We start from the raw sequence: 20,711 nt of genomic DNA on the forward strand, positions 1-20,711 counted from the left end.
ATTTACACACAGGGTGGAAAATGTTATTGCTATCTTAAAAATGAATAATGTTTAGATACTTTTTATTTAACTAAAAATAATTTTCAAGGGGTTTAGGTGTTTCTATGTTTTTAATGTTCAATTCAGTGACTCAGTAGTTACATACTAACTATGTGCTCTCTATCACTCTACAAGCAGAGGATACAGTTTGAAAATTGTTTGGGTTTCTCCTCCTGTGTAGATCACTGTAAAAAGAGAGATTAAGTATGTTATAATGGATGAAGTGCTATAACTGAGGTGTAAAATGTTCTACACAGATATGGAGGAAAGAGATATAAATCTGCTTCATTTTGCTAATTATATTCTTCTTTCCTATATTGTCAACTTCTCCCTCTGTACTTGCTTCTCTTATGATAGACAAATGAAGGCAATTCTCTAGCACTTCTTGCTTTCACTGCTGAAGGTGTGAGTTCAGCCCCTGCCTGGGGAACTAAAATCCAGCAAAGACACGCTGTGCGGTGCTTAGTTGCCCAGTCGTGTCCAACTCTTTGCTACCCAATGGACTGCAGCCCACTTCTTCTGTCCATGGGGATTCTCCAGGCAAGAATACTGGAGTGGGTTGCCATGCCCTCTTCCAGGGGATCTTCCTAACCCAGGATCAAACTCAGGTCTCTCGCATTGCAGGCGGATTCTTTACTGTCTGAGCTACCAGGGAAGCCCAGCAAAGACATGGGACATAGCCAAAAATGAAAAAAAAAAAAAAATAGCAATACTACAAGAAGGAAACCCCCCTTCAAGCCTGCATCTTCTAGTCACTGCCCTTTCTCCTTCCCTGCCCAATCAAGCTTACAAATGCATTGTCCACACACACTGTCCCTTCACCCCAGTCTTTGATGGACTCTGTAATGCCAAGAGCCCATTTCAAGGAAGGGCATGTTTCCCTAATTATTGGGAGTGCTGCCGGCAGATAGCTTCCTGCTATTGGCCTTTCAGGATTGTGTCAGCTGGAGAGAGAGCCAACTCACCTAAGTTCATATCCCTTCTGGTCTGTCCACGTTCGATGAATGATTGAAGCCGAGTTTATAGGCTTGGCTACCTCTTTCTAACATGGGGCTGCACGGAAGCTCTATGGCTTCCCACAGTGTACACTGAGTCTGTTGTAGGATCAACATTATATCTTGATTCCTCCCTCTCACCATTCCTGCTTCCTTCTTTCTCCAGAGGACTTGATTGCAAGGGTGATCCTTAGCACACAGCCTGTGTACCAAACTCCCTCACACTGTCTGCATCCCAGGGAACCCATTCATCACAACTGTAGCCCTAATACCCTGTACCTCTCACAGAGAACCTATACTATGAAACTACTAATGTGGTCAATTGGAGCAATTTATTATTTTCCCTGCTGGATTATTTGTTGCTCAAAAGAAGAGGCTATTTGTGAAAGACTTTTAACACTCATGGTGCCTGGAGTGGCAGAATGGATAAATTTTAAATAGTAGTTGAATGAACACAAAGTAGAAATTCTTTTGCTATGTGTATGTTTGGATAATTACAGGAAACCAATATTGCTGCCTCAGTTCAGTTCAGTCGCTCAGTATGTGCCTGACTCTTTGTGACCCCATGAACTGCAGCACACCAGGCCTCCCGGTCCATCACCAACTTCCAGAGTCCACCCAAGCCCATGTTCATCGAGTCGGTGGTGCCATCCAACCATCTCATCCTCTGTCGTCCCCTTCTCCTCCTGTCCTCAATCTTTCCCAGCATCAGGGTCTTTTCAAATGAGTCAGCTCTTCATATCAGGTCGCCAAAGTATTGGCGTTTCAGCTTCAGCATCAGTCCTTCCAATGAACACCCAGGACTGATCTCCTTTAGGATGAACTGGTTGGATCTCCTTGAAGTCCAAGGGATTCTCAAGAGTCTTCTCCAATACCACAGTTCAAAAGCATCAATAAGGAAGCTGTGGTACATATACACCATGGAATATTACTCAGCCGTTAAAAAGAATTCATTTGAATCAGTTCTAATGAGATGGATGAAACTGGAGCCCATTATACAGAGTGAAGTAAGCCAGAAAGATAAAGAACATTACAGCATACTAACACATATATATGGGATTTAGAAAGATGGTAATGATAACCCAATATGCAAAACAGAAAAAGAGACACAGAAGTACAGAACAGACTTTTGAACTCTGTGGGAGAAGGTGAGGGTGGGATGTTTCAAAAGAACAGCATGTATATTATCTATGGTGAAACAGATCACTAGCCCGGGTGAGATGCATGAGACGAGTGCTCGGGCCTGGTGCACTGGGAGGACCCAGAGGAGTCGGGTGGGGGGGGGTGGGAGGGGGGATCGGGATGGGGAATACATATAACTCTATGGCTGATTCATGTTAATGTATGACAAAACCCACTGAAATGTTGTGAAGTAATTGGCCTCCAACTAATAAAATTAAAAAAAAAAAAAAACAAAAACAAACAAACAAACAAACAAACAAAAGCATCAATTCTTTAGTGCTCCGTTTTCTTTACAGTTCAACTCTCACATCCATACATGACCACTGGAAAAGCCATAACCTTGACTAGATAGACCTTTTTTGACAAAGTAATGTTTCTGCTTTTCAATATGCTGTCTAGGTTGGTCATAACCTTCCTTCCAAGGAGTAAGCGTCTTTTAATTCATGGCTGCAATCACCATCTGCAGTCATTTTGGAGCCCAGAAAAATAAAGTCATTTTTGACTCAGAGGAATGCAAAAGAAAGTTTTTTATATATTAGTTACTTTGTCCAATGTATTGACATTTTAATGTGTACACATTTTCTAAAAAATATTTAGGCTAATTTTCCATATTCTTTTGCAAACCTGTGTCTCCTTGGCTTCAAATACCTTATTTCTATTTTGCCATACCCCCTTTTCATAACATATAACTCCTCAATCAAGTGTATTCAATATAGACATAAAGAAAGACTAACTCACAGAAAAGAGCAGTAAAATATTCTAGAGTTAGGTGATAAGTTGTGTCCTGTCTGCTCAAGTTTTTCCAAGGAGTGATGAAGTTAATGGTGGTGGAATGATCAGAGAAGGCTTCATGGCTGCAGCAGTTATAAGCTCATTCTCAACTAACAGTTTGAATTTGGATGCTCAGAGAATGGATGGCACAGCATGGTACAACCTTGATGGTGCAAGAAAGGAGACTTCAGTCTCGTTGGTAAAGGGAAATCACACGGACATTTTCTCTCGCCCTCCTCCTTTTTACCTTTACAATATGTTCATTTGTAAAAGTGAACTTGAAAATCCTTTCTTATTCTTTGGCAAAGAGTTTGAGAAGTCATTGAATCATAACTGGTAAAGGTCCTTAAATAGGGACAGGTGAAAGAGAGTCATCAAATGTCATTTGGCAACCAAAAGCCCTTCTGATGTAGGACGGGCAGGGTCGGACCGTATTCTCATTGATTTCTCAAATGCAGTTGATAAGGCTCCCCCATCCTTACATGAGATGCCACACTGCTGTCAGGAAGACCTCTGGCAGCGCTGACATCTAGACCCGGGTTTTGCCAAGTTCTGTGAGTGAGTGCCAGCATGTTAGGCTACCTGCAGGGCTTTTGAAATGGTGAAATGGTTTTCTAAAATGTATCTGGTGTCCGATTCAGAGTGGAAAAGATTTGGTGTCCATTAGAGTCTCACCTGGCTTCATCACTTTCCCTTCATAAACATAAATTTCTTCTGAAGGTGCACTTAGAGACACAGGGAATGGTGTTTAGCTCCTTCTCCATCACCTACATCATTTTCTCCCCTGTATATAGGAACTTGTATCACTCTCCTTAGATGACCTTGTCTGAAATATCTAATAAATATCTAATAAGTTTTCAAATTGTATGCATACATTAGATGTGGAAATATTTAGAGACTATTTGAAAACAAACATGTATTGTCCTCCACTTTTTGCATAGCCAAAAAGCTCAGCCACAAGTAATCTCCTGAACAGTGTTTAGAACTATTTTCCTGTGTTAAATTTTGTCTTGATATAAGTATTACTTAGGGGTCTCCCTAAATTGCTTTTATTTATTGGTACTTCCATCTGTTAAAAAATAGCATTTGTTTCTAAGCCAAATGTTTATGAATTCAGGTTTGACTCATGTGAAGGCAAGAGATACCTAAATTCTTGTTATTTTAATACAAAGGATAGTTTCATCCAAGATTCGTGTTTCTGCTCTGCTATAAAGTCCACCATGAAACTCTTGTACCTTCATATCTGAGGCTCAGAGCAACAGTATCTGAGGATTCCAGGGGACAAAACAGCACAAATTTGAGAAGGTCATACAGCTTATATTAATGATATCCCCTTAGTGGAAGGGGTAGCAGTTGCTGGAACACTAGATATTAATTTGGTATCATTTGTACACATAAGCAGTGGAAGTCTGGAGAGATATAACGTACCCAGGCAAAACACTGCTGAGAATGCAATGGCATGAATCAAAACCTCCTATCTGCAGCATCTTAGATATTCTACTTCTCTCTAGCTTCCCCAGAATGGGCCAGGCTAGACAGCAAGTACTTTACTACTCATTGTCTTTGTTCTTATCTATACTTCTTCAGGTGCCAATGCAGGAGAGGCAAGAGATTTGAGTTTGAGCCCTGGGTTGGGAAGATCCTCTAGAGCAGGAAATGGCAACCCAGTCCAGTATTATTGCCTGAAAAATACCATGGACAGAGGAGCCTGCCAGGCTACAGTCCATGGGGTCACAAAGAGTCAGACACAACTGAGGGCACGCACACACAGAGACAGACATACAGACAGACACACACACACACTTCTGAGTTCACCGTACTTCCCTATTCCTGACACTTGTTACTGTTCCTCAAATTGACTCACTGCCATTTCCCCTAAGTAGCTAAATTTTCTACCTTGAGCTATTACTAACTTGTGAGATAAGTTGGGGGAGTGGGTCAGGTAAAATTAAATTTTTACATATTCCCTAATTGGTTCTTGAGTCAGCGTAACACCTCACAATGAGGAAGTGATAAATCGGAGTCAATTATAACATGTATTGATATTAGATCAATTGGCTATTCAGTATCATAAGACAAAAGGCTCTTGGCTTTTGACAGTTGACTCAGTCACCCAGGAAGTGCTTAAACCACTACCGCCCTGACACAGAAGTGCAAAGGGTTGTAGAGAAGGAAGCTGAGTGAGGAATTCTGTCTTTCACCTTTTTCTCCTCTTTTCCTTCCACATACAGCCACCAACCTTGAAAGAAGACCACATTGCACTGGTCATCTGCTGGTTGACCAGAGGTCTGCTCAAAGTTCATGCATAAACTTTCTCCTGCCAAGGCTTATATATAAATTATTCAGAATTGCATCTCATAAGATGAATAAATCACCAACACCAATTTATTCACTTTGCTGACAAAAGTCTGTAAAGTCAAAGTTCAGTTCAGTCACTCAGTCATGTCTGACTCTTTGCAACCCCATGGACTGCAGCACGCCAGGCCTCCCTGTCCATCACCAACTCCTGGAGTTTACCCAAACTCATGTCCATTGAGTCAGTGATGCCATCCAACCATCTCATCCTCTGTCGTCCCATTCTCCCACCTTCAATGTTTCCTGGCATCAGGGTCTTTTCAATGAGTCAGTTCTTCGCATCAGGTGGCCAAAGTTATTCCAGTTATTCCAGTAGTCATGTACAAATGTGAGTCTTGAACCATAAAGAAGGCTGAGCACCAAAGAATTTATGCTTTCAAATTGTGGTGCTGGAGAAGACTCTTGAGAGTCCCTTGGACTGCAAGGAGATCAATCCTAAGTGAAATCAACCCTGAATATTCATTGGAAGGACTGATGCTGAAGCTAAAGCTCCAATACTTTGGCCACCTGATGCAAAGAACTGACTCACTGGAAAAGACCCTGATGCTGGGAAAAATTGAATTGAAAGCAGGAGGAGGAGGAGGCAACAGAGGATGAGATGGTTGGATGGCTTCAATGACTCAGTGGACATGAGTTTGAGCAAACTCTGGGAGTTAGTGAAGGACAAGGAAGCCTGGCATGCTGCAGTTCATGGGGTTGCAGAGTTGGGCACGACTGAGTGACTGAAGAACAACAAGAACAATTTACTCATGGGCTTTGTCCATTGCAGGGTCAGGTTCTGAGCAAAAAACCTTTTCCTTTTCACATAAGATCAGTTTTCTTAGCAAAATTTTAAGTATATGATGCAGAATTGTTCATGATAGGTGCACAATGGTGTCTAGAACTCATTCATCTTGCACAAATGAAACTTTGTATCCTTTGACCAACACATCTCTGTTCCTCCCTCCCCCACACCCTGCTAACTACCATTCTACTCTGCTTCTATGTGTTTAAATATTTTAGATTCCTCATATTAGTGGGGTCACATAATATTTGTTCTTCCGTGTCAGTTTTATTTCATTTGGCATGATGTCCTCAGGCTACATTCATGTTGTCACAGGTGGTAGCCTTTTGTTCCTTTTTAAAGGCTCAATAATACTACACTGCATGTATGAATGCATTTTCCTTAGCTATTCATCCACTGATGGACATTTAGGTTTCTTCCATGACTTGGCTATTATGAATACTTCTGCAGTAAACATGGGGATGAAGGTAACTCTTTAAGATCCTGATTTCAATTCCTTTATATATACACTCAAAAGTGAGGTTGCTGTAAAGCAACTATATTCCAGTATAAAATAAAAATCAAATGAGAAAAAGAAAAAGTGAAGTTGCTGTTTCATATAATAGTTGGTTTGTTGGGGAAACTCAATACCATTTTCTAGTGACTTCACCAATTTACTTTCCCACCAACAATGTATGAAACTTCTCTTTTTTCCACATCCTGACCAGCACTTATCTTTTGTTTTAATAACTGTATTTTAACAAGTGAGAAGTGATATCTCATTGTGGTTTTCATCTAATTATCTTCCCAAACTTAGTATTTCAGATATTTTCATCTCGAGTGTATAAATGAAATGGTGCAGTGATGCTAAGGATGTTAATTGGTAAACAGCTGGTTTATTAGAGGAGCTGGGCTTCAGATTTGGGTCTTCATGGCACCCTCATGTTCTATCCTAGAATCACAACAATGACCTGATGATATGATCAAAGTATTTACTAAACCTGAAATCATAGCATCTATTTTACTATAATCTTTATATGTATTAGCCAATTGAATGCTCATAGCAATCTAGAAGTGAGATACTATATCTGATTTGCTGACTAAGAACCTCAGGAATGAATGCTAATTCATTAGACAAAAGTCCCACTGCTAGTAACTGGCAGACTGGTTTTCATATTCATGTGATCTGTATCCAACGCCATGCTCTTAACTCCTACATCATCATGCATGGCTTAATATTTAGGAGTGAGCCTAATGGTACCATGAATGAGGACACAAAAATTTTAAGAATATCCTGGAGAAATACACAGGACAGATATGGATGAAAGGACAAGACAGGGAGGTCAATTAACCTTGTCTGAAAGGTTTATGAAAAACTGCACATCTAATGATTGAAAGATAGGTCACAAAAGATCATCCATCTCATGAAAGGTGACCTTTCTGAAGAGTTCTAATCATGGAAGAACATGAATTACTTTAGCATTTTTGAAAGTTGTTTCTGTCATAAGAAAAGGAGGTTAAAAACTAGATTTTTGCAGCAGTTCAGGGTAGAATTTACTGGGATACTGTCCTTCAAACAGCCCAGCCCTGCCTCTCCCTGTTTTCCAAAGTCTATACTTTATTAAGCATACACTAGTGAGAAGTCACTGTCATTTCATCAATTGGCCAGGGAAAAAGAAAATCATTGCTAGTCTTAAATCTTAGTCACTGTTTTGACAGCTGTTACACAGAAAGCTGACATCTCTATTGAGTTATCTGCTTTGACACCTCACTCACTAGTTTCAGAGACATTTTAATTATCTCAAGGATGCCATTAGAATGCATGAACAGAATTATAAGTTCTTCAAAATCCAGAATGCTCATGTCATGTTATTCTTGACACTGTGAGTGACTTTAGTACGCATTTCTGCACCATTTAATGTGTTAGTTTCCTTGGTCCTTCTTGTAGACATCCTTCATCCTAATTAACCTGAGCAATACAGTAATCTGCAAATCAGTCATCTTAGTCACTGGCACTTTCTTCCTGATTATTAACCAATGAGTTGAACAGTCATGTCTCCCTTTTCAAGGTTAGTGAGAGTACATTTATTTCTAGCTTCTAATCTTGTTTGTATGGAGGTCAAGAAGCAACAGTTAGAACTGGACATGAAACAATGGACTGGCTCAAAACTGGGAAAGGAGTACATCAAGACTGTATATTGTCACCTTGCTTATCTAACTTTTACGCAGAGTACATCATGTGAAATGCCAGGTTGGATGAATCACAAAATGGAATCAAGATTTCTGGGAGAAATATCAACAACCTCAGATATGCAGATGATACTACCGTAATGGCAGAAAGCAAAGAAGACCTAAAGAGCCTCTTGATGAAGGTGAAGAGGAGAGTGAAAAGACTGGCTTAAAAACTCAACATTCAGAAAACTAAGATCATGGCATCCTGGTCCCATCACTTCATGGCAAATAGATGAAGAAAAAGTGACAAATCTTATTTCCTTGTGCTCCAACATCAGTAAGGACAGTGACTGCAGCCATGAAATTAAAAGATGTTTGCTCCTTGGAAGAAAAGCTATGATAAACCTAGACAACATATTAAAAAGCAGACATCACTTTGCTGACACAGGTTCGTGGAGTCAAAGCTATGGTAATTCCAGTAGTCATGTATGGATATGAGAGTTGCATCATGAAGAAGGCTGAAAGCTGAAGAATTTATGCTTTTGAACTGTGGTGCTAAAGAAGACGCTCAAGAATCCCTTGGACAGTAAGGAGATCAAACCAGTCAATCCTAAAGGAAATCAACCTTGAGTATTCACTGGAAGGATTGATGCTGAAGCTGAAACTCCAATACTTTGGCCACCTGATGCAAAGAGCCAAAGGTCTTATCTCATTGGAAAAGACCCTGATGCTGGGAAAGATTGAAGGCAGGAGGAGAAGGGGATGACAGAGGATGAGATGGTCGGATGGCATCACTGACTCGATGGACATGAGTTTGAGCAAGCTCTGGGAGGTAGTAAAAGACAGGGAAGCCTGGTGGGCTGTAATGCAAAGAGTCAGACATGACTTAGTGACTGAGCAACAACCTTGCTTAAATTCAAGACAGGATCTTTTCTTCTGAACAAATTTCCAAATACTGTCACCCCTAAGTATCCTCTGCCCGGGATAGGTTCTGGGACACCCTAATCCCCATTCCCCATCCCTGCATTCATACCAAAACCCCTGATGTTTAAATTCCTTGGTCCACCATCTATTTCATGGATTCTGCAGATTCAGTCAACCACAGATCATGTACTATGTTTAAGATGTGGTTGGTTAAATCTGCAGATGCAGAACCTGTGGATATCAAGATCTGACTGAACAGAGTTTCCTCAGGAGCTCTAGTTGAAAGACCTGATCAGAAGTCATCTAGATTAGTTATCATAAACTATCTCAGAAGGGCAGGATTTTAGATATAGTATTTTGAGCATGGAGACATTATGAGTTCAGAATGAAGTTGTTTGAGAGCATTAATAAGGAACACAGCTCAGAGATAACAATAAACAATAGCATGAATAAACAAGTCAGTACCCACCACATATTGAGTAATGAATGTGTGTGGAGACACTTTGATGGGCATTTTGACATTCAGTTCCCTATAAAGACAAGTCTTAACTCCATGTTTTAAATGAGAACAATGAAGACAAGAAAGATTATTTAATATGCCCAAAGTTAGTAACTAAAAGAGCTGGAATTTGAAGGCAGAATCTTAAGTAGTGAAGTCTGTTTGATAAAAAAGAAATGTTGACTGAAGGAGGTAAGTGAGAAGACTGTTCTTGAATAAATAGGCTAGTTACAGATTTCTTCCCTGTGGAAGTCTATGGCATTTAGGAGACAGGCCATGCCTTATAAATGGGAAAAGTATGTAATTTATAGACTGTGATGTTGATATTTTATTTGGAGGACAATGTTACCTAAGAAATTCTCAAGACTTACTGATTATTATTTTTATATATTGACAATGCTTAAAATACTATGATGTACTTATTTTGACTACCTTTTACTCTGCTTGTTGTTTTAAGAAATATGAAATGGTTTGGTGTGTTAGATGGGAATTGTCAGTATTTCCTTCAGTGCAGTAATGATTCTAGAGATCATTTGATTCCATCTAGTTCTGAGAATGGGCATCCAAAATAATACTTTTTTGGTGATGGTTCAAAGTAAGGTTTTTAATCTGTGTTTTTTTATGTCCTCAAGCCTTACATGTTAGAGTAGGTACAGTCACTTCTCATAGTATGAGACTCTTCACATACATTGTTTCATTTAATCACACAAAAAGATATTTTTTTAAGTTTTTTTTTTCTTTTTTAGGTAAAGAAACTGATACTTGAAGAGGTTAAGTAACTTGTCAGTGATCACATAGAGTTCTTGAGATGGAAGGAAGACTTGATCTTAGCTGACCCTAAGTCTATGATATTACATTTCTTGATACTTTGCTTATTTCATATTTTTTAGCTTCTGGGAAGGATATTGTTTTACTCCTTTCTTTATTTTTTCTATTTTTTCCCTCCTTCCCTCCCTCTTCTTTTTTTCCTTCCCTTCTTTCTCTCTCTTTTTCTCTCTCTTTTTCTTTCTCTTTCCCTCACTCCTTCCCTCCTTTTTCTTTTCCACTTATTTGTTAAGTGAAAACCAGACTGAGTACTTTTGACAGAAGCTTCTTAGTTCCTCTCACTTAATTGTATTTTCAAGCACCCTTTCAAATGAATACATATTAAAATAGAAACCTGCACAACTGTCAGCTAATGTCATCTCTTTGTCATAATTTTTTTCTAAGAAAAACTAAATTTGATTTGTTTTTGCTTTATTGTCTTGGACAGAATTTTATAGACATCACCTCAAAGGATTTTGCCCAGTCTTCAAGATGGCCTTGTCTCAAACAGGGGGCTGGTGAGTCTGACCTTGGAGGTATCTTGTCTGTTATTGAATCAGTAGCTGCTAGAGCTGTCAGGGACTCTTAGAAATTGTTTTTAGAAAATGAGTCAGAGACTCTGAAAATGAAGTCATCTCTTTTATTTTTAAAATGGGGTTATTAATAACACTTACCTAAGGGGTTATGAGTATTAAATCAATTGATATTTGTAAAGCATTTTGAATTGTGGCAAGCACATGATAAGAACCATAGAGTATTTGAAAAACAGATATAATACTAATTTGTGATGGACAGGGAGGCCTGGCGTGCTGCGATTCATGGGGTCGCAAAGAGTCGGACACGACTGGGCAACTGAACTAACTGGACTGGTAGGTGTCTGTAGCTGCAAAGTGAAAAAGGCAGTGTGGTTTTCTGCACCGATATGCCCAGGTTCCAGCTCACCTGGATGACTTCGGGCAAACTGTCTAGCCTCTTGGAAGTACAGTTTTGCTCAATCTCGAGAACATGTGTGTTATTTTGACTTATAGCGTTACTGTGAGGACTGAATGAGGTAACACAGGCAAAGTGGAGGGTGCCCGTTAGGAGTGCAGTGTGTGAGCCAGCATTAGAGATTTTATTTTTATAATATAACTATTTCTGCTACGGCTTGGGGGTGGAATGCTTAATGAACTTTAGGCCAATTCACGAAATCTGTATAACTTGAAAAAGAAGCATTCCAGAAGGTTACTACTTTACTACCCAGCATGAGGAAGGAAGAATTTCTTCTTGCCTGGCAACAAGCTAGCTGAGAAGAGATGTTATAACTCAGCCAACGAAAAGCCACCTCAGTGCAAATTCCCATTTTCTCCAACAGACTCTGTTCACACCAGCCCCTTCCAACTTTCCCTTCTCCTCTTTAACAGAACTGCCCTCTCCTTTGTATTCCCGACTTGCCCGTGGTTTGCCATAGATTGTGTGTCCTGAATTGCAATTTTGTTGTACACAAACTCACTTTGATGATAAAATAACTGGCTGTTTTATTGTTTTAAGTCAATACTTAGGATTTCTTATATAAAAACAATGTCACCTGTGAATAAAGATAAGCCCAAGAGGATGACAGGGAGCAAAGAAGAAATTATGGTAGAAAGGATAAGATGAAGCTGGAAGTGAGGTGACTTCTTTTATCACCACACACTTACTGCAGTGATAAAACTGTCTACTTTTTTTCTTACTTTTAAGAATTTTTAAGAATTTCTGGTACATCAGTATAATAAATTACAGTTTGCAAAGTATATTGCTATACCTTATTTTGTAGTGTATAGAGAATAACCATAATATCAATGTTTCAATTTTTTGGGGGGAGGGTATGTAAAGCCTCGACTCAGAATGTCCAAATATAGTCATAACCAAACAAAAAAATGAATTCAAGGTGTAAAAGTTCAGGGTCACTCCATATATACTCCATTTCACAACAGGATGATAAAGTCTCTGTGGGGAAGGGGTCACAGTTTGTTTTGTTTCCCGTGTTTTTCTCACTCAGCGTCAGGCATCTGTTATGATCAAGATTGATTTCAGTGTCATCTTATTTTGCACTGAAGTCTGTAAACGGCTCGGCAAGGTGGGTTAATGGTAATTTAAGGTAGCAGAATAGGAAAACTCAAACTTCTGTTTTGTTTCCCGTCACTTTGAAGATGTAGCTGTTCATTCTTGGGGACAGAAGTCTCATTTTTATGCATTTTCAGACTAATCTTATTCCCATAAAAGAAAAAAATGCTATCTGTTGTTTGGGGCCTAAAATATTTTATGCATCCTAGTTAATCATTAAATTTCCTTGCTAAAGAAAAAAAATGTAGAGAAAGACAAGTGGACAGTGGCCCTAGGGTTGAGAGTGAAGGGCTACTTTGCTTGGTAGCTTAGGAAAAGATGAGAGGAGCTCTTCTGAGATCAGGAAGGATGATTGCACTTCCGGTTTTCTTATTTTTTCATGTGCTAGTGAGACCTACCCCCAATGGCATAGTGATAGGTTGAAAGGACACAATTTGATTTGCAAATATAGAGACATAGGGTCACTCACGCGCCTTGGGTGTCAAGGAGCAATTTATACTCATGATACTAGCTAAGTGCTGAGTGTGCTAAGTACCACTGATCTAAGAAACATCTTTTTCTCTTGAGGAGGCAACATGGTACGGACTTTTCAAACCTCACTGTTCCTTGTAATTGCCCAGAACACTTGCTAAAGACAGAGAATTAGGCAGTACATCACAGATGCACTGAGTCAGAATATCGTTCTAGAATGGGACATGAAAATCTGTATTTTTCCTTTCTTGTCAGCCCTGCTCTGAGATGTGAACTGCAGGTTGAGAACTCCTAGTCAGATGATAAAACAAGGGTTTTAGATTCAGACCAGTGAGGGCTTAAGTTGAAGTCTGGCCACTAATTTTGGACATGCTACCTGAATTCTATGGGCTACAGATTCTTATTTATACAGTGGGGACAAAAATGTCTACTTTTCAGATATATGGGGAGATTAAATGGGATACTGTTTGGAAGTTTCACTTCAATGCTTACCCTAACATGTAATAGATGGTTAATAAACATTAATACATCCCTTTTATTTTTCTATTGGATTTCAGGACATTATTCTATTTAGGGACCCAAGTGCCTTGGAATTTCTGAGTTAGTCCCCCTCTTTGTTGTCTAATCTCAAAGCTCTCCTTTATCATAAACCTGTCCATGGCTTCACCTGAAATTGTTCTAGGTTCTGACTGGCAGGTGAGAACACTGGGAATGACACATGTGAAATGACTCTGCGTCCTAATCTCTCTGCTCCACGAGAGCCATCTTGGAGATAGTACAACTGAAGGTAATTAAAAGATTGCTTCTTCTGAGCCTGAATCTTTTCTGACGGCCTTATATGAAAAATCTCCTTTGTGTTTTTCAGAAATGATACCATAGATAGATTAAGCCATTAATCAGGCTTAGCCAGGAAGGAAATGTCTATTTTGATTATGTTAACTCTTGGTCCAGTGATTACAGATGGGTTGCTTCAGCGTTCACGGATATATGGGATGGTGGTTTTCTAAAATGGAAAGAATTTAAAGTTAGAGGAAGCTGTCCTTAAGCCCCTTCGCCATTCCTTACTTCCTTATTTTTCTTCTTTTAACTATATAGATTTGCTAATTAAATTAAAATTACTGCCCTTAACCTTCCTTTCTTTTTCTATAAAATGGAAGTGGCAACCCTTCTTAAACTGTCACTCAAGAACTTTTACAAAGACTAAATCTCATTTTATAAACTGTACATTTCTCTGTAAAATAAATACAGTATTTGTGTTTCATGCTTATATCTTAGTTGAGTCTGAAATGAGGATGTGCAAGAAAAGGGGAAAAATTTTTTCCACAATTTTTCCATGTATTGATTGGCCATTCATGCAATCATTTCTCATTAAGCAAATATTACTTAAACTATGCTAGAACACAGACTCTACTAAACACTTGCACTTGTACTTTGCATTTAATTTTTACATCAAGTCTGAATGGTAGTCATTATTATCTTCATTGAGAAATTTGAGATCCAAAAAATATGAGTAATTAGACCAAGGTCACACAGCTAGTGGTAAAACTGAGATGCTAGCTTCGGTCTGTATGGTGACGGTAAGACCGGGCAGTGTGCAAACTTGAAGAAAAGTGATTTTTAAAAGGTGTTAAAGCCTGATGTGTTTTGGATGTCGCAGCAAGATCCCGTGTTGAATAATAAGAATTTTTTGACTCTCATCACTTCTGCAAATTTGCATCTGATAAAATCAGCCATTTATTCACTCTTGCCCTAAACCAACGAAGCCATGCAGACCTACTTTAAGCTTATGTTTGATAAGAGGGCAATTTAGATTCTTCTGTCAGTTACAGCTCACCCCCCAGTCACGAAGCAGAACAAAATATGGCCTGATATGGTGAAGAGGGTGACAGAGACACCTGTGGGACTGGGGCGAGTGCTAATGATTCAGTCAGTTTCTATCATTCTCAGAATTGCGGGGGCAGAAGCACCTAGATTTTTAAGGGACGCATCAGAAGATAATTGTGGCTTCATAAATAATTGTTGCACTAAAGTCCTGGGAGGATGAAATTCAGAATGACAACTTGGGCCCCAACCATGGCCTGCAGAGTTGCAAAGCCCAGGGTACTGTCTTTCTTTTCTTCTTGTCTGGTCCCCTGCAGGTCTCATAGACGTGGAATGCGGGTGGAGGTTCTCCTGGGAACTCATGTTCGTTTGCCCTGCATCTGCCTTGAATTTCCACTCTTATTACTTCCTTCGGGTCATTATACCTACTGTAATTTCTTCTCTTCAAACTCTTGACTTTAGCACCCTCTGGGCTTTAAACCGTGACACTGTTACAGCTCCTCTCTGTGGGGTCTACATGGTTCCTACTTTCAAGGTTCTCCCTCCTTTTCATCATCTCTTAATGAATTGCTGGATGAATCCATTTATCCAAGATCTGATTTGGTCTAAGGTAACCATGCTGGGGATCTTGGAATTATTATAAAGTGGAGGAAAAGAAAGTGAAACAATGGATTCTATCATTTATTTTTATCCACTAGGTTGTACCTACTGAAAAGGGATCTCTGACATTGGTTTGAGTCCCAAGATTTTACACTTTGGCTTATATGAACACAGCCACAGAGGCTTGCTTGTGACTGCTTTCAGAAATATTTTCCATACTGCACCCAGAAGCATTGTTTCCTATTCTAACTTTCAGATTTCATAAAGTCACTTGGCCCTCCTATAAGATGAAATAGAAAGGTGATATAGGTTTTGGAATGAGTTCTGACACAAGCAGGGGTGGCTTCATGGTCATACAACCCTTGCAGTAGCTCACAGCTCACACTCAGGTCCCAGGCTTGGCTTAATGTGCTACAGTATTTGTCTTGGAATTCTTAATAAACTTGACAAAAGAGGCCTTGCACCTTCATTTTGAACTGGCCCCTCCAAGTAAGGAAGCTGACTCCTCTTTCAAGCTTATGATTAGTTATGTTTCTTCTCTGAACTTCAATTTTCTTATCTGTAAATTGGAAACAGCGTAGTTATATATATCTCACAGTGTTTTTGAGCAGAATAAATCAGATATATCAGATATAGCAAATTGGCTAACAAAGCTTTTGCACATGCATCAGTTCAGTTCAGTCGTTCAGTGGTGTCTGACACTTTGAGACCCCATGGACTACAGCACGCCAGGCCTTCCTGTCCATCACCAACTCCTGGAGCCTATTCAAACTCATGTACATTGTGTTGGTGATGCCATCCAATCATCTCATCCTCAGTTGTCCCCGTCTCCTCCCGCCTTCGATCTTTCCCAGCATCAGGGTCTTTTCCAATGAGTCGGTTCCTCACATCAGGTGGCCAAAGTATTGGAGTTTCAGCTTCAGCGTCAGTCCTTCCAATGAATACTCAGGACTGATTTCCATTAGGATGTACAGGTTGGATCTCCTTGCAGTCCAAGGGACTCTCAAGAGTCTTCTCCAACATCACAGTTCAAAAGCACTCAGTTCAAAAGCACTCAGCTTTCTTTATAGTCCAACTCTCACATCCATACATGACTGCTGGAAAAACCATAGCCTTGACTAGACGGACCTTTGTTGGCAAAGTAAGAGGCTTTATAGTTCTTCTTCACTTTTGGCATAAGGATGGTGTCATCTGTGTATCTGAGGTTACTGATATTTCTCCTGGCAATCTTGATTCCAGCTTGTGCTTCATCCAGCCTGGCATTTTGCATGATGTACTCTGCATATAAGTTAAATAAGCAGGGTGACAATATACAACCTTGATGTACTCCTTTCTTGATTTGGAACCAGTCTGTTGTTCCATGTCCAGTTCTAACTGTTGCTTCCTGACCTACATACAGATTTCTCAGGAGGCAGGTAAGGATTTTCCAGTTTGTTGTGATCCACACAGTCAAAGGCTTTGGCATAATCAATAAAGCAGAAGTGGATGTTTTTATGGAACTTTCTTGCTTTTTCAACAATCCAGCAGATGTTGGCAATTTGATCTCTTGTTCCTCTGCCTTTTCTAAATCCAACTTGAACATCTGGAAGTTCATGATTCACAGACTGTTGAAGCCTGGCTTAGAGAATTTTGAGCATTTCTTTGCTAGAGTGTGAGATGAGTGCAATTGTGCGGTAGTTTGAGTGTTCTTTGGCATTGCCTTTCTTTGAGATTGGAATGAAAACTGACCTTTTCCAGTCCTGTGGCCACTGCTGAGTTAAGTTAGCACTAGAACATTGGTTACATGTGTGTAGAATTTATTTTTGTACTGGCTGCTGCTGCTGCTAATTTGCTTCAGTCGTGTCCAATTCTGTGCAACCCCATAGACGGCAGCCTACCAGGCTCCTCTGTCCCTGGGATTCTCCAGGCAAGAATGCTGGAGTGGGCTGCCATTTCCTTCTCCAATGTATGAAAGTGAAAAGTGAAAGTGAAGTCACTCAGTCGTGTCCGACTCTTAGCGATCCCATGAACTGCAGCCTACCAGGCTCGTCTATCCATGGGAGTTTCTATGCAAGAGTACTGGAGTGGGTTGCCATTGCCTTTTCCATTTTTGTGCTAGAGAAGATTATTATTTAGATTTTGCTTTTGTGAAATTAGTTTAAATAGGAAGTAAGAATGCTCCCTTCTCACCCAAAGGCTACTCATTTGAATCAATGTGCAGGCTTGGTAAGCAGAGTGGTGAGGATAAAACTGCAACAGACGCAAAGGCTAAGAAATCAGTCAGTTCTCATTATGGTCAAGCCAATACCAGGAGCACTTACACTTCTCAGGGAAACACTGAACTTGGCCAGCTATACCTGCCAGCCAATGGTAAAGTGAGCAGTCAGAAAAAAAGGTAAAGAAGAGTTGTGTACCCGTGGCTGATTCATGCCGATGTATAGCAAAAACCATCACAATATTGTAATATAATTATCCTCCAATTAACATAAATAAATTAATCAAAAAAAGACACAACTAAGGAAAAAAAAGAACTAAGATTAAATGAGCTTTTAATAACTTTGTGTCTAGTGCTGATCCAGCTGATTCAAATGCATTATTTCATTTATCTTCCTAAGAACCCCATGAGGTAGATGACACCAGTGGCATCTTATAGATGAGAAAACCAAGCTCGCAGAATATTAACGGTTCTAGAGGACAACTTAGAATTGATAGTATTTGGAGCCCATACTAATTAAGGACAGAGATAAACAGGGCAATGATGATTTGCTGTTGTTCAGTCACTAAGTTGTGGACTGCAGCACACCAGGCTCCTCTACTATCCACTGTCTCCAGGAGTTTGCTCAAATTCATGTCCTTCAAGTCGGTGATGCTATCCAACCAACTCATCTTCTGTCATCCCCTTCTTCTCCTGCCTTCAGTCTTTCCCAGCATCAGGTCTTTTCCAACGAGTTGACTCTTTACATCAGGTGGCCAAAGAATTGGAGCTTAAATTTCAGCATCAGTCCTTCTAATGAATATTCAGGGTTAATTTCTTTTAGGATTGACTGGTTTGATCTCCTCCAAGGGACTCTCAAGAGTCTTCTCCAGCACCATAGTTCGAAAGCATCAGTTCTTCAGCTCTCAGCCTTGTTTATGGTCCAACTCTGATATCTTCTAATGAGCAAGCATCTTTTAATTTCATGGCTGCAGTCACTGTCTGCAGTGATTCTGGAGTCCAAGGAAATAAAATCTGTCACTGCTACCACTTTTTCCTCTTCTATTTCCCATGAAGTGATGAGACCAGATGACATGATCTTAGTTTTTTTTAAATGCTGAGTTTCAAGTCAGCTTTTTCACTTTCCTCTTGCACCCTCATTAAGGGGCTCATCAAGATAATCTCATTAAGATTATCTGGTAGCAAATGGATTTCATTTCAGGATATAACTAATTTTTGGTAGGGCTAGGTCAAGAAGGATTCTAAGTATCTGAATGGGAGGTATAGAGTGTCTTGATCAATTAGCTATGTCTGCCTTGGGTTTTGGAAAAGTGGCATGTAAGGCAGAGATCTGCCAACCTTGAACTAGTCTTCTCATTTTACAGACTTAGTCATTTTATATCATGACTGAGAAGTTACCGTAGTTACGAATTATAGAGTGAAATACTGCTTAAGTCTGCTTTTATCCTGAAGTCACTGATGCTTACAGCAAGGCTGTTTCACCAACCAGGCAACCAAATAACTAACAGAAAGCAAAGCAAAACAAAAAGGAATAAATGTATTGGCATTTCAAGCATTAATAGGAAAAGTATTAGTGCTTAGAATGTTCTTTCTAAGATCCATAAAATCAAAATGTAGAGAGTGTTTCCAATTTTAGTATGCACTAATAGCCTCTACAAAGTTTCTAAAATACAGATTGCTGGACCCAATTTGCAGAGTTTTTTGATTCAGGAAGTTTCTGGGGGTTGGGGCTAAGAATCTGCATTTCTAGCAAGTTCCTGGCTGATGCTCTAGTATGGGACTATGCTTTGAGGACTCCCTGTTAGTAACTTTTCTTTGACATTGATCTGATTCCTCTTAAAATAAAATTAATTATTCAACCGTGCATTTTAAAAAATAAATCTGGGAGGCTCAGCCTGCCATCTATTTGGGGTTTGTTAATAAGCTCTCAAAACTTTTTTATTTGGTGTTTGCTTCAGCAGCCTGTATACTAAAATTGAAACAATACAGAGGAGACCACCATGCCCCCTGCATAAGTATGACATGCAAATTCATGAAGTTTTCCATATTTTTGAAATTTCGTGTGTGCTGTTGGTAGGAATGAAAAGTGATACAGCCACTATGGAAAACAGAATGGAGATTCCTCAAAAATTAAAATACCATATGATCCAGTAATCCCATTTCTGGGTGTATAGCCAAGAGAATACAACACAGGGTCTCCAAGAGTTATTTGCACACTCAAGTTCATTGCAGCATTATTCACAATACATAAGAAGTAGATGCAACCCAATATCCATGGACAGATGAATTGATAAAGAAGGCATGTATATTCATACAATTAAATATTATTCAGCTTGGAAAAAAATAGAAATCCTGTTACATGTTACAACATGGATGAAAATTGAGGTCTTTACGCTAAGTGAAATAAGCCAGTTTCCCAAAGATAAATGCTATATGATTCTACTTATACAAGGAATCTAAAGTAGTTCAACTCACAGAAGCAGAAAGTAAAGTGGTGGGTTGTCAGGGTCTGGAAACAGTAGGGAATAGAGAATTGGGTATAGAGCTTCAGTTTTGCAAAATGAAAAAGTTTTAGAGCACTGCAAATGTACCTAACACTACTGAACTGTACCTTTAAAATAGTGAAGATGGTAAATGTTATATGTGTTTTGTACTATGATTAAAGAAAAATTGCTAAAGATAACATTTTTCCTGGAGGGCAATCCTTAGTTGGGGAGGAGTCTGGAGAGAAGTGAAGTAGCTCTTTGTAGCTACTCAAATGTGAGCTGGGGACTTACCCTTGTTCCAGTGTTAGCACGCTTCCCCCTACCTCTGGGCCTATGAATTCCTAACCTCTCATATATGATTCTTTAAAGCATTCACGCTTGGGTCCAATCCACAGTTTCTAGTTTGGTCTGTAAGTGACCTGGATAGTAGGATTTCTAAAAGATCCCCAGATGGTTTGAATTATAGCCAGATCTATAAAGCATCGTTTGGATCAGTGATTGTTAAATTATGAAAGGTTAAAAAAGATTCTCTTTGGATGTTTGTCAAACT

The 20,711-nt window shown here is 39.4% G+C and overlaps 1 non-coding gene across 1 annotated transcript; it reads left to right on the plus strand.

The window, feature by feature from the left end:
* Positions 1-19,622: 19,622 nt before the first annotated feature.
* On the plus strand, positions 19,623-19,727 carry LOC136145287 (U6 spliceosomal RNA). The gene has a single exon (XR_010658734.1). It is a non-coding gene; the product is annotated as a U6 spliceosomal RNA (small nuclear RNA).
* The last annotated feature ends 984 nt before the right edge of the window (positions 19,728-20,711 follow it).

The sequence above is a fragment of the Muntiacus reevesi genome, chromosome 12 (assembly GCF_963930625.1).
Source record: "Muntiacus reevesi chromosome 12, mMunRee1.1, whole genome shotgun sequence".
Classification (NCBI taxonomy): domain Eukaryota; kingdom Metazoa; phylum Chordata; class Mammalia; order Artiodactyla; family Cervidae; genus Muntiacus; species Muntiacus reevesi.